This window comes from Heteronotia binoei, chromosome 6 (genome assembly GCF_032191835.1).
Source record: "Heteronotia binoei isolate CCM8104 ecotype False Entrance Well chromosome 6, APGP_CSIRO_Hbin_v1, whole genome shotgun sequence".
Lineage (NCBI taxonomy): Eukaryota > Metazoa > Chordata > Lepidosauria > Squamata > Gekkonidae > Heteronotia > Heteronotia binoei.
The window spans coordinates 66,645,050-66,657,435 of record NC_083228.1 but is presented as its reverse complement, the minus strand read 5'-3'; positions in this window follow the sequence as shown (position 1 = coordinate 66,657,435).

Sequence of the window (12,386 nt, the reverse complement as noted above, 5' to 3'; positions counted from 1 at the left end):
GAGGTTTATCTCTGGTTCAGCTACCAAACTGTGCCACTTTTAGGGGGAGCATCCACACAGACGTCATGGTCTAATCCAGGGGTTGTTTTGTAGAAATATAGGTGGTGGAGCTCATTAGCATAACTCAAGGGCATATGCTGCCATCCCCAGCCACAAGCAACCCGACACAAGAAAGGAGAACCTTGGATGAGCGAGGCCTGCTTGGGCTGGCTAGAGATCCAGCCAGCCCAAGCAGGGCTCGCTCACCTGGGGCTCTCCTGGCTGCACCCCCCCCCCCAGTCAAAAGGCCAGCAAGCCACCCACTGCCCAAAATCACACAAGAAGTGGAGAAAGGGTGGTGTGGTCTTCTCCAGGGGTTAATGAGGGCTGCTGGGTGTGTGGCAAAGCTCCTGGTGGCTGGCTGGCTGCCCACTCTCCTAATCCAGGGATTGTTATGCTGCTGTACCTACTATTCAATGGACAAGATAGGTAGGTGGGGAGGAGGAGGGGGAACCATCAGAAAGGTTCAGGAGCTGTGCTCTTGTGAGCTCCTGCTGAATTCAAGGCCTGGTCTAATCATGCTCTAGTTGCCCCTTTCTAGGGTTGCCAATCCCCAGGTGGGGGCAGGGGATCTCCCGGTTTGGAGGCCCTCCCCCGCTTCAGGGTAATCAGAAAGCGGGAGGAGGGAGGAAAATCTCTGCTGGGCACTCATTCCCTATGGAGACCGATTCCCTTAGAGAATAATGGGGAATTGATTGGCGAGTATCTGGGGCTTTGGGGGGCTATGTTTTGAGGTAGATGCACCAAATTTGCAGCATAGCATCCAATGCCTCTCCTCAAAAGACCCTCCAAGTTTCAGAAAGATTGGACTTTGGGATTCAATTCTATGAGCTCCCAAAGAAGGTGTCCCTATCCTTCGTTATTTCCAGTGGAGGGAAGGCAATTAAAAGGTGTGTGGTCCTTTAAAATGTGATGGCCAGAACTCCCTTTGGAGTTCAATTATGCTTATCACAACCTTGCTCCTGGCTCCACCCCCAGTGTCTCCTGGCTCCACCCCCAAAATTTCCTGGCTCCACCCGCAAAGTCCCCAGATATTTCTTGAATTGGTCTTGGCAATGCTATCCCTTCCCCATCTTTAATATACTGTTTCCCAACCTTATTTTCTCTGATATTTCTAGGAAGAGCACAGTCTGTGCATTATAAGGAAACCTGGGCAGGAAGAAAATTATTATCCCAGGTCCTGCTGACAATGGCTTTTGTCCTTCTTTCAGCCCTCATGGCTGCCACTTTCCCTGCTGTAGCACTGGGGTTTTGGGGACTTTTTAAAAAATTGCCACTGCTATACTACTATACTATAATTGGTGGAGCTTCATTGTAATGTGTGAAAGACATTGTTAAAATGTAATCCTAAAAACTCTTTCATAGGATTAAGCATCACTGAATAAAATAGTATTTAATTCTGAGTAGGCCTGTTTAGAATTGCTCCCTTAGCTACCTTCAGTGAATTGAGCGAATTTTGCTAGGGAGGGTAGAAAGTGTGGCTTAACACTTGGCATATTTTATATTATTTTTTTTAAACCCAAAATACATTTTTTTAACCCAAAATACATTTTCCATCTTCTACCACAAAAGAAGTATAATGCACTCACCAGAACATTTGAATATTAATTCAAAGCAAATAAAACACCAATAATTTCAAAACGCCAGACCACCTACTTGTGGTATCAATCCACAACTTTTACATTAGTTAAAGAAAGTCTCACTATTCAATGCTTTGGTCTTGCTGTAGATAGTGGAATGGGATTCCATGTACACATGTACAGGAATCTGTCTGTGTGGACAATTTTATTTCAATGGGACATTGAAATGTACACAAATTTTGTGCAATCCATCCATTTTGAAAAATAAATGAGAAAAAGATAGAAGTGTTAAAAGGTGACACACACATCTATGTAACATTTTTGCTCACAAGGTTTGAGACCACCCATTTGTGCCTCACCTACCATATTCATCAACATCAGCATTTTATTGAAATCATGTTGTCATCACAGGAATGGGTTGAAGCCTTTATGTTACTTCGTGCATCCATATTAGCCCCAGAGAGTGCCTGATTTCCTTAAGTAAGGCATTTCATTTAAAGATTTCCACTAGATGTAAACCATGCTAGGCTTATTTATTCTTCCTAAGTGCTAAAAGAACCTTTTTCAGAAATTAAAATCAATTACTCAACTTGAAATACCAACAGACTTGCAAGCACTCAGCATTTTCCTTCCTGAATTTCAATTAATTCATTAAGAAAATTGGACACTGTCCCTGGGTTTTCTTTTTGCAGTGAAGTTTTCAATAATACAGTGAAACAAATGTGTATGTTTTGGAAATGAATTTGGTATTTGCCTTAGGCAGAATTATTTTATCACAAAAGGCTTAGCCACACGATGAGGATGTTCATGTGGAAAGCAAAAAATGAAGCCAGCAATGTAACCCACAGTCTGACAAAGGCTGATCATTTAGAAAAGCCAAAGCGCATATCTTTCCTAAGGAAGAATAACATGCTGATTTAAAACAAATGTTTTAAATCTCATGGAGTGAACCACAGTTCATGTACCAAGGAAGCCTGGAGAGTACATGCTGTCTAAATGGAGACCTGCACGTATGTCATGCATCTAGAACAGCAGCACAGTGCAGAATTTTCATACTGTGTGTGACCTGACTGCCAGAGAACTTCAGTTTCTTTGCAGGGGCAGGGGGAATCAAAATTGTTGTGCTCGTATTTTTGATAAAGGAGTATGCATATAGGAAGGGTAGAGGAGTTATTAATTTAAAGGGGTTTGTGGGACTAGACAAATTCATGGAAAGGTCTATCAATGGCTGAGCTAGTTAGATCAGCGGTGTCTAGGAACAAATTTGACATAAATGAGGGACAGATTTGACATAAATGAGACCTTGCTGGGCCGTCAATATGTGTCATAAAGTATAATGCCAGGAAGCGGAGATTTAAATTTTAAAAAGGACACAGATAAAACACATTAAAATTTTTTTTAAAAACTTAAAAGAAAATATGCTTAAAAGATTAGAACTCTTGCAATATTTTGTTCATCGAATAGTCTCTGATAAGAACATAAGAGAAGCCATGTTGGATCAGGCCAATGGCCCATCCAGTCCAACACTCTGTGTTACACAGTGGCAAAAATTTTTATATGTACACACACACTGTGGCTAATAGCCACTGATGGACCTCTGCTCCATATTTTTATTTAAACCCCTCTTGAAGGTGGCTATGCTTGTGGCCGCCACCACCTCCTGTGGCAGTGAATTCCACATGTTAATCACCCTTTGGGTGAAGAAGTACTTCCTTTTATCCGTTTTAACCTGTCTGCTCAGCAATTTCTTCCAATGGCCACGAGTTCTTGTATTGTGAGAAAGATAACTGACATGTCTTACTCTGAATAATTGCATCAAAATCTGGAGACAATGTCTGTGCTGTAGCAGTCTCGAGTATGCTGTTCAGGTGTTCAGGTGTGTGTCTGTAAGTTGCAAACCTACTTTTGATTTTTTGACATTAAATACAGAAATGTCATGGTCAATGCTTTTAGTCTAAGACCCATGGGAAAACATGAAATGGCTGGGCATTGTGAGCTTTTGTACATAAGTTGCTTCACATGCTGGCCAGCCAATGGAGGAAATAGAGGCTTTGCTCTGTAGCGCCTGTGTGATTGAGCAAGCCTTCAGAGCAAGCTGTGATACAGAAGGGAGCAAGAGAGAGAAGGAAGCAGATGGCAGTGAGTTGCCTGCAGGCCGGATAGGAACCTTCTGGGGGCCTGATCTGGTCCTCAGGCTGCACAGTTGATACCCCCTGAGTTAGATGTAACTTCTCTGTTCAGACACATAACAGATTGAGAGTCTATTGGCACCTTTAAGACCAAAAAGATTTATTCAGGGTGTAAGCTTTCATGTGCACGCTTGTCATGATCCTGGGCCTAGCGAGGCCTGCAAGCCCCAGAGAAGCCTGCTTAGGAGTTACTGGGAAAAACCTACATCTCCCAGGATCCCCTCTGTCCCTCTGATTGGGTAGCTAGGTATTTGGAGGGAAACAGGCCCAGAGAGGGGTGGGGCCTGGGAAGAGAATATAAAGACCAAGCCCAGGGAGTGGGTGTTCTTTCCCTGGAAGGCTGAGCTGGAGGTAGGCTATGCCTGAAGAGCTTGAGCAGGGGAAAGCTCCCTCACCCAGGAGAAGGAGTGAGTGCTGGTTAGTAGTTTAGGGACTGTAAGTTCAGACGCGTTAGGACTTTTGTTTATTTTCCCTTCACCCTTTTACAATTTCATGCACCTTTTTAATTTATATTGCACTGCAATAAACCTTTTTGTTGTTGCTCACTCTGCCTGGTCCTCACGCCTGTTATTTGGCCTAAGCGACAAGAGGCCTGAAGGGCCTTCTCAAGGGGAACCCTTAACCCAGAGTGGTGGCAGCAATTGGTTAATACCCCCCTGAGTCATGACAATGCTCACTTCATTTGACACTAAAGCTTATACCCTGAATAAAATGTAGTTGGTCTTAAAGATGCCATTGGACTCTCACTCTGCCCCATTGCTTCAGATCAACACAGCTATCCACCTGGATCTATGTTCAGACATAGTGTGTCCTAAAATAGGGCTATTTCCTTCATCTACTGACTTTCCATGTGGGTGTACTGGGCAGGCCTGTTGGAAACAGATGCTGGACTAGATAGAGCCTGGTTGGATGCATCAGGGATCTTCTTAAATACTTTAAAAACAAAAGCATCATTCAGACATCTCTATTCTGGGGATTCAGGTGCAGAGTTTTAGCTCCTATGATCCCTACAGTCCACATATGCAGGACACTTCATACCACACTGTCCTCCTACTACTGAGATGCGCTAATGAAGGCTTGGTATCTGGTGCATTTCAGTTTATACACCTGGCACCTTACAGTGAACATGACAAAGAGTGTGTGTGGGTATAGGAGGAGTACTGCTTCAACTGGCTTGAAGTGTATTGTGCTATTGTAGTCATTCACCTCCTGGATTTGTATATCCACAAGGAAAATCCAGGAGTGCAATACCCAGTGATATGTGGATTTGACCTTCCTCTGCTCTTAGTTTGTAGTGCAAAGCCAAGATGAAACATTGGAACCTGCCTTCAGGATATATTCTTGGCCATCTCAGTCCAGCGAGGAGTCTGGTTGGAAGCAGCACAAGCCACCGGTACCCACTGCATAGTCACTGTGCTTTGGTGAATGGAATGAAAAAGCTGTCCTTGGGCTTTGCTATGAAATTGCAGTGGTGTTAAACTTTGCCGCTTTTGCCAGACATGTGATAGCTGCTAGTGGAGAGGTAGAAAATGAGAGAATCAGCAGAAAGAATTTTAGCGTAGGAAGTGTGTCACACAGATCAGTTTTCAGAATGGATGGTATGGTTTAAAGGCATTAGGTTGCCAGGTCTGACTCAAGAAATATCTGGGGATTTTGAGGGTGGAGCCAGGAGACTTTGGAGGTGGAGCCAGGAGCAAAAGTGTGACAAACACAATCGAATTCCAAAGGGAGTTCTGGCCATTACATTTAAAGGGACTGCATGCCCTTTAAATGCCTTCCCTCAATTTGGAAATAATGAAAGATGGGGCACTGTCTTTTGGGGCTTATAGAGATGGACCCATGGTGCAAACGTTTTGAAACTCGGGAGACACATTGAGAAGAGGCACCAGATGCTATGATGAAAATTTGGTGCCTCTACCTCAAAAACAGCTCCCCAGGGCCACAAATAACTATGGATTGGTTCTCCATTATACCCTATGGGAACCCCCCCCCACACTTTTTGATAACCCTGAAATGGGGGAGGGCCTCCAAACCAGGGGATCCCCTACCCCCAAGAGTGGATTGGCAACACTAATGGGATAGTTCTAAGCAGTTGCACTAATTTACAGGGACTGTATTTACAAGAAGTGTAATTTTGTTGCCTTTGTCCTAATATTAATATTCAAAGATTGGCATGTATGTCACCTGTCTTAATGTTACATAAGAGAGAATTCCATCACAGGTATGTATTACCAAAGGATGACCTAGCATTATTCCATGCTTTCCTTTTAGTCATTTTCACCTAAAGTGCCACAAAATGGCAGTCCCTAGGGCAAACTACACATGACTCAAGAGATTCTTGATAAAGATTTTTTCATGTGTTTTGAACACATCGCTAAAAATATTGAAAACAGCCAGAGGAGAAGGGCTTACTTCTTCCACATGATGTAACCTAGGGGCTTATATTTCCTTTATAAAAAGAATTCCCATGTAGAACAGGACAGACCACACTGCAAGGCAATTTCTTAGAACAAATGAGTATCTAAAATTTTTCTGTGCCACGCCTCAAGTTGTTTGCTTCTATCCAGCAGGCAGGGCACTGTGTGTTGGTATATTTTGCTTGATTAAGGGCAAACACTGCCAGGAAAAGCCTCTCAAGGCAGATATCTGACACTTTTAATGCGGTAAGTTTTGAGAAAGCAGATGTGATCAGGTCCTTGTGAAACACAAATTCAGAATACCAGAGATAACTTGGTATATTAGAACAAAAATATGGGTTAAGATCACATACTTATTTTATAATATTTTATGCCTCTTCCTTTCCTGTCAAAGGTCAGCATGATGAAAGTTGGCCAGAGTTCTCCAGGGAGATGAAAGGAGAAAGATTAAGGTGGGGCAAATAAAAGTTGGTTGGCTGGTGTGTGGGAAGGAGAGAAATTAGCTGGAAATGGGGAGAGGTGATAGGGGCTTTCAAGAAAGGGAAAGAAGAAATAGTGAAAGAGTGGGAGAAATGACCCTGCAAGTCCTTGTGGTGTCCCTGCCCATCCCCATTTAATTATGAGAAAGGGAACCCTTTGCAGCAGGTTAAATCAGGACTATGATTTTGTTCATTATTTCTATGTGGCTGAAAAAGCTTCTTCTTTTTTGCTGTGATGCTTTATTAAAGTGTCTTCTGCTTTCTGATGCATCCATTATTTTGTCCAGATTTGTATAACAGAAAGTATATTCAGTTTCCCTCATATGACAGTTGAGTTGCATATAGTAGACAGTTTCTGGTAGACAATTGAATTGCATATAGAGGCAATAAGAAATCTTCTTAATAAAATTACTTGGAACCCCTTATAAATGTTGCAGTCTTGTCCCACCTCTAGCTGCTAGAGCATAACATCAATTTATAACCTGAGGAGGTAAACAAATCAGTTTGACTCTCACACAAATAGGTAAATATCCCATTTTTTATCAACAGAACTTTTTTGTTTATTTAAAGGATTGAAACTATTTGCCCTTGTGAATTTTCAACTGAAGGAGGAAACTAAATTTACAGATACTGGGAATGAAGACACCTGGTCACCTTCTGACACTGAAGAGGCAGCAAAACTTCTTCTTCAGTCTTTATCCTGAAGTTAGCCTACCTCCTGGGATGAGAAACGTGTTTTCTCCACATTTTTAAAGAACTGGTCTCTTAACAAATAAATTACATCTCAGCTTTTCCCCATAACTGCTGAACTGTCATATTTCAGCACGACGATTAACCACAATAGAGTCACAGAGGCTACAGTTCACAGCATGCTTGGCCTGGAATAAGTGCCAATAAAGGAAATACTCCAGGAATAGTGAATCCAGGAATGCGACCAAACTGATGAATCAAGTACTTGGTCAAGCTATGGCACTTCTAGGGTTGGATCCAGGAGAGAGTGGGGTTTGGGAAGGGCCTCAGCATGGTACAATGCCATAGAGCTGACCCTTCAAAGCAGCCATTTTCTCCCAATGCCTGTTTTGCTGACAAGGAATGAATTATGACGTTCTCGCTATTATCCGTGAAAATTAGAGAAAGCTAGGAATTCTGGACTGACACAGTCGGTGATTGAATAATTTTTGGCACTACTGGATCTAGAAAATTGCACATAATATACAAGATTGGTCCCTAGAAGAAGGATTAGAGATCCAAAACAGCTTGATAAGCAGACCAGTTCTCCGTTGGACCATTTCCTCAAATATTGCACTGGAATATAATATAGTGGCTTTGTGCCACATAAGGATAGTAGGAGCATTGTGGAACTTATGAGGTTTTAACTTTTTGCATGACTGATATGTTGTGTATTGTTGATACTCTTTGTATTTTGATACTATATATTCATTACATAGTCAGAATTGTGTTTTAACATGGAGAGTTTCATCTTTATTGAACTGTCATATTTCAGCAGAACAATTAACCACAATAGAGTCACAGAGGCTACAGTTCACAGCATGCTTGGCCTGGAATAACTGCCAATAAAGGAAATACTCCAGGAATAGTGAATCCAGGAATGCGACCAAACTGATGACTCAAGTACTTGGTCAAGCTATGGCACTTATAGGGTTGCCAGGTCTATGTTGGAAAATACCTGGAGACTTTGGGGGTGGTCCAGGAGAGAGTGGGGTTTGGGGACGGGAAGGGCCCCAGCATGGTCCAATGCCATAGAGTTGACCCTTCAAAGCAGCCATTTTCTCCAAGGGAGCTGATCTCTGCCAGCTGGAGATCAGCTGTAAAACTGGGAGATCTCCAGGCCCCACCTGGAGGCTGAGCAAGCACTTAAAGATAAACTGTGCAGAATACAATTAATTTCTTCAGTATTTTCAGAATTGTGATTTACTATATTTGTTTATGTGTTATACATCATACATTCAACAAACTTCCATTATTAAACAAAACAATAAAGTCTCTTAATGCGAGCATCCACTCCAACAACCGACTGCTGACTCCAAAGTAGATGCGGCTTGTATAACAGACCCACGATGTGCCAATTACAAGGTCCTGACACTCTTTTTGTCTTTCCCAGACAGTTGAATGTAACAGCTTCTCAATCCAATAGATGAACCTTGTTATTGTGACAGTGCAGTGGTTTAATAGGATGGCAACATGCTCTCCTGGATTTTTGCATGTTTTGATAGAAAACTCTCCTTCACAGCCATACGACTTCTTGCGGAACCTATGCTCAAACTTATTTTCCACAGAAACACTCATGAAACTCTAATGGCATTAGTTCTCATGAGCAAAGTCTCCAGGTATTTTCCAACACACACCTGGCAACCCTAGGCAGTTGTGACTTGACAGCACTTTCCACTACCATCCAGTAAGGTGGTAGCTGACATTAGAACATGAAGGGCTTAAACAGAACAAGAGCTATAGACAAAACCTTGAAGAATACCTGTGCGGGATACAATAACAGAAAGATCAATTTAAGGAGTCAGAGTAACATTCTAGCTACTTTCCAATAGTAGTTTGAAAGGTGCAAAGGAAACTAGAAGCCTGATGAGGAGGAGAGGTCGAAAACAGGATCCAAGGCATTTTACTTATTTAGAAAACATATATGCAACCTCTGCAGAGTAGTACTTCACAAAGTAAAAATATATTTAATAATCCTAAAAGGAACAATGTAAGAATTATCAATATTTAAGCAATCCATTAAAAAACCTAGAAACATAAAATGATACCCATAAAATAATCTTCGCGCTAGAAGCAGATAATAAAAAACAGCTTAAAAAGATGGAAAATAGTGAAGGTCAGGGACAGACTAAAACTTATTTAGGCATAATGATTTATTTAAACTATAGTTAGACTGTAAAACCAGAATTTGGTTCACAGACAATCACAAATCCTGGTTTAATCTGAAAAATGTTAGTTTGGGGCCAACATAACAGCAAGAAACCACCTTTTAAAAATATTTTTTTTATTTTCAGTACAACAATGAGTAGAATATCATATATCCAATTCAGTTAAAGAAAAAAAAAACATGCCTACAGTCGACATGCTTACATTTACCACTCATAATTATACACTCATAGTTTTACACCTGCTGTTGTCGACTATAAATCATCCTACCCTGTACTCTATAGGTCAGAGATATCATCCACTTTTACCCATTCATTGGGTTTATTTTTACTCCTATACACAGTAAATGAATACCATGTCTCCATAAACATCTCCTGCACCTTACTTTCCTCATCCCAGATTCCCTTCCCAGAACTCTTGGATGAATATGTGGATGAAATGCTTTACTTTGTTGGTTTGAATGCTAGAAAAATCAATAGATCCCCATGCTGTTCCACATACTGCTTTAAAGAGTCTGGGGTGATTTGCCAAATGGCAAGGATTTCTTGGACAATTTCTTCTCATCAAGAGTATTAACCATAGGGAGCTAGTAGCACAGTTCTTGGGATCCAGGAAACAGTGTTTTCCCCATACTCTGCATCTATCTGTTCTTCCGCAGTAGTTAGTAGTTCTGGCACCATAATGGCTGTTCAGGAGAACATTTTTCATCATATCTATCAGTGGAAACTGGTACGTTACTTGTTGTGGCACTGCACTTCAAATTTGATATGTATATCTTGTAATTTTGCACATCTGCTTTTTTAAACAAAACAAAATAAAAGGAAAGCTGTTTAATTGCAGTTTTATTTACCTGTCATAATCTCCTTTGCTGTTTTCTTTTGTCCAAACTATCATCAGATCTTCAAGTTACTAGTTTCTGTTTTGTTTTGTTACTTTATAGTAATGTAAACTGAGGATTCTTGGTAAGTGAAGCTATCACACAGCATGACCCAGTATTATGAGACACAGCATAGGGAATGTGAAAATCAAGACAATGCTTTCAAAGCTGAAACTAGGCTCACGACTCTGAAAGTTTCTAAGGGCTTGAATGAGCTATGTCATGACTATCTAGTGAAGTAGTAAATAAAGAAGCTGAGGTGAATGGGTTATAATATGCGGGCATACATTTGATTTATAAGCTGCCCTGAGCCCTACTCACAGGGAACAGGTTTGCCAATAAATTCAACTAAATAAATAAAATAATGATTTTGTTTTCTAACTCTATGCAATACATGATCATATGATCAAAATCATATGATCAAAATCAACACCAGACTAATGCAACACAAGGCATGATTTTGTTTAGGTTCAATTTATGCTTACTTCAAATGAAGCACTAGAGCAAACCCACCCATAAGCCCATTTTTAGCAAAATAATCCATAAACTGCCCACCTGTGTCAGGCTGCTGCAATCTCTATTCATCTTTCATATATTCATGAGTCTAAATATGTATGTAGAAAGCTGTTTCTCTTCACAGTTTGATATGAGTTCTAAAAATTCAAAGCTGACACGTTCATGCTGGAAATAGTTGACATAGTAGGTTATTTTGCATGCACGTATGCCAGTATAGCTGCTTCTAAAAATATGATTATGTACACCATCTTGAGCTCCTTGGAGGAAGGATAAAAATGTACAAATATTTTTTTTCATCCATCTAGGTTTATACATAATCATATTTTTAGAAGCAGCTGTACTATGTTGCATTAGTCTGGTGTTGATTTTGATCATGTAAGTTCTGTCCCTCACAACAGCCTTGTGAAGCAGGCTAGGCTGAGAGAGTGTGATTGGCCTATGGTTACCTAATAAACTTCAAGTGGAGTGTGGAGACCTGAACCTGGGTTTCTCACATTCTGCATTAATGTCATATTTCCTGTACCATGAAATTGGATGGCTGTCTCTGTGAGGGAAAAAATAGTTTTTCTTTAAGTGAAATGTACATTTTGATCCTCACTTATTATTCATGGGATAATCTGAAATACAAAAGAAGTGGGCAGTAATAAAACAGGCAGGTCTCTGTCCTCATGATCTTCCATGGAAAACAGCTACATTCATTTGTGTATGTTCAAATATTTTATGCATCTTCTTTTGATCATGATGAACTGCACATCTGGGCTTAGTTAGGAACACACAACACTTGTAGTCATATGTTAGCCCTGAAGGCCCCTTTACATTTTGATGATGTGACATCGTGTTTGGGAAATGAAAATGACACCACACTTCTCTAGAATGACGGGTTTTCTCCAGAAGTTATGTCAGTCCTCTTTAGGAGTCACTGGCAATTATGGTTTTATCATAGCATTTCTGCCAATACCTAAAGAGGTGCAACATCACTTCTGGGTTTCCCAGGAAGCAACACCACACCATGGGCCAACAGCCCCTCATATGCTTGCCCCTCCAGTCTCTCATTGGTTCCTATGCTGTTTTCCCCTGACCCCCAGTCTCTTACTGGTTCTCAGGCTATTTACCCCCTGCCTCCCAGGTCTCGCATTGGTTCCCTTCCCAGGCAACCCTTTCAGAAAACAGAGGTCCAAGGAATATTCAAAGGAGTTAAGTAGGCTGTAAGGGAGCCAGGGTCAGTGGGAAAACATGACCACTTTGAATCTTGTCACACCTTTACCCAGTACCTCAGGAGAACTAAAATTAACCTTGTCAGAAGTAAATGATGGCACAGGTAGTGGTTTTAAGATCAAAACAAATAATAAGTTTAATTATATACGGATAAGCTGGGAAGGGAGAACATAATATCA